The sequence below is a fragment of the Mustela putorius genome, unplaced genomic scaffold (genome assembly GCF_011764305.1).
Source record: "Mustela putorius furo isolate JIRA1106 unplaced genomic scaffold, ASM1176430v1.1 tig00001114_pilon_pilon_pilon, whole genome shotgun sequence".
Lineage (NCBI taxonomy): Eukaryota > Metazoa > Chordata > Mammalia > Carnivora > Mustelidae > Mustela > Mustela putorius.
In genome coordinates, this window is record NW_025421575.1 from 864,036 (window position 1) to 867,072 (window position 3,037).

The following is a 3,037-nucleotide window of genomic DNA, read 5'->3' on the forward strand; positions in this document are numbered from 1 at the left end:
ATTAGAACTCTCCTACATATACAGATCAAGCAAGAGTTTAGTAGATTTCTCATCTATTTCTTTTACAGGGATGTGGTAATCAACTAAAAAATGCCAAATGTCTCTACAAATTAGACTATTCTGATAAATGCTTCCATTCTACTCTCTATTACAGCAATCAAGCTCACCTTGTCTTTGGTAAGTAAGTCTCACTATTTGGCTCCTGCAACTCTGGGATCCAATTATCCTCATTGCATTTAAATATTCCAGTTTGTTTGCAGAAGTTCACATTATAACTTTTGAACTACAGGAGACTGACCACAGAGTTCTTCAAGGATGCTAGGATTACCCTTACAAATTTATTTCTCACAGTCATGGTGAAAAGTAGGTTCTCCAGGGTAGGTGAACAGATTTTAAATGATAAATTCACTCTAACATTCTAATCTTCCCAAGTCTTTGGATATATATCTTGATAGTATAACAGGGCCATTGGATATCCCTGGCTATCTATCTATCTATCTATCTATCTATCTATATTCCCCCACTCCTTATCCCATACATTTCTTACCCATACTTTTTTTCCTGGATTTTGATTTGAAAATATACTACCCCATTCATGATTTTCCCAGGCACTTTTTTTTCTACTAGCAGAAAAGAAATCTTGGGTTGTATGGTGGGATGTGAGGATGCAATATCCATCTCCAGTCTTTGTCTCCAAGCACCAACTGTGGAATTTCACTGGTCAAGTGCTCAGAGGATTGGTGTCTATGACCAAGCCTTTTCTTTTTCTATGATAAACTTCCTTTTAGTGGCTTGTCTGAAACACACACTTTGGTGGGGGGGGGGGAACAAAAGCCATTTTTCTCAACCAATAGACTATAGTTAGTACAGTGAAATTACAGTTTACACCGAGGTTTTAAATGGGTTTAAACATTTTAGGGAAAATTACATACATACGAAATGTTAGGTAAAATTACATACAGCCAAAATTATCCCTGAAAGTCATTTGTAAATGCTCCATGTGAAGGAACTACATAATGTCTATCAATAAGGCCAGCATTCGAACTGACCCCTATTTCTTCAATTGAGCACCAGATTAAGTAGCTGGCTTATGTTTAGGGTCCCCATTGAATGAAAAATACGTGTTTAAACACTAGAATACACTCTCACACTGTGAGAAGCACGCAGAAACTGAGATCACCTAAGTGAAGAGCAAATTCAAGTCTCTCAACTCTCATTCACTCAAAGACTTAGATTCACTGAGTGGAATAGTAGATGGATTCACCCCATTATTCATATTATTTCCTACATGTGTATATGATGTGACCCCCACAACCCAGAGGAGGTCACATGCCCCCAAATGGGAGTGTTTGGAGATAAAGTCAGAAAATGCCTCTCAAACTGAAATTATCAAGAATTAACAGAAGAGGGCCCAGCAGAGTGGAAGTCACTCTGTGAGGCAGTGGTGATGGCAGTGGTGAGAGGATGAACAACAAGTTCAGTGCACTGAAATATGATGACAGTGGGGACCATGATCTGAATGAAGTAAACAGCACAGAGAAGGAAAAAACATAAAGAGACAGGAGTCAGGGCACCAGTAAGACGAAGGCTGTTGCCCCTGGACCAGCAGAGCATCTCCTCCTGCAGTACAGCAATACTTTCTGATATGCCAGAAGAACCCAGGATGTCTCACCAGCTTACAGAGTTGTGAATAAAATATCAAACAGATTGGCACCCTTTGCCTTTGCAGAGCAGTTCTGGAGGTTTTACAGTCATATGGTAGGTCCTGGGGACCTGACAGGCCACAAGGACTTTCATTTCTTCAAAGAAGGAAATAAATCCATTTGGGAAGATGATGCAAAAAAAAAAAAAAATGGTGGCAAGTGGATTATTTGGTTCCAGAAAGGCTTGGCATCTCATTGCTGTAAGAATCTTATCCTGGACATGCTGGAGAACAGTTCGTGGCTGGGGAGGAGATCTGTGGGGCTGTGGTCTCTGTCCAGTTTCAGAAGGACATTATTTCAATATGGAGTAAGACTGCCAGTGACCAAGCAACCCACAGTCCAAATCCAGGAAATGATTTGGCGAGTGCTTAACCTACCTCTCAACACCATTATGGAGTACAAAACCCACACTGGCAGCATCGAAATGTCAGGCAGGCTGGGCCCCCAAAGGGTCCTTTTTCAAAACCTCTGTAAGCTACAGTTGAATGTGCCATGACCTTCTCCCCCTCTGGATGGCACCATCATTGAAGCTGGCAACATCAGAGTCTCTTGTTTTGTTGGTGTGCTGCCTGGAAGATTCCTCTGCCTGGTGTGCTGTCCTGGACAAGAGGAATTTTTCTTTAAAGATTTATTTATTTGCTTGAGAGAGAGAGAGAGAAAGAACATGCACAATCATGAGGGGCAGAAGGAGAAGGACAGAGAACTTTAAGCAGATTCAGTGCTGAGCATGGAGCTCAAGGCAGAGCTCGATCTCACGACCTTGATATCACAACCTGAGTGGAAACCAAGTGCTTAACCAACTGTACCACCCAGGTGCCCTGCATTTTATATTTTAAGAACAGGCTGACAAGAAGCAGCTACAACAGCTGAGATTACTTAATAAATGATGCTAACCTAGAAAAAAAATAACAAGAGAGGAAGATTGGCAAAAAGTAGAAAACCTGGAGAGTATGTGTGCTTATAATATTTGAGGGCTTCCCACATTTCCATAAAGTATACTACATATCTTCTAAACATAATCAAGGATACCAGGAGCCTTACAAGTTCAATTAGGCTTATTCTGAAGTAGAAATTACTTCAGAATGGGATTCATTGGGGGTGGAGTGGGATGTCTTGGATTCAACTGTAACAAGACTGAGGTAATTGTTGTGTTGTCATAACAAAAGGGAAGTTTACGTATTATCTTCAAAAAGTAGTAACCAAACCCAAGAATTTGTCAGTGTCGGTGTCAGTTATCTCTATATAGGGAGGAGAGTTCTGTACATGGCAGACCCAAATCTTGGTTCCTATTAAGACATATTCCACTATGGAGTGGCTCCCTTGTGGCTTTGAAG

The 3,037-nt window shown here is 40.8% G+C and overlaps 1 pseudogene; it reads left to right on the plus strand.

Moving 5' to 3' along the window:
* Positions 1-1,464: 1,464 nt before the first annotated feature.
* Positions 1,465-2,199, plus strand: LOC101683174 (annotated as a pseudogene).
* The last annotated feature ends 838 nt before the right edge of the window (positions 2,200-3,037 follow it).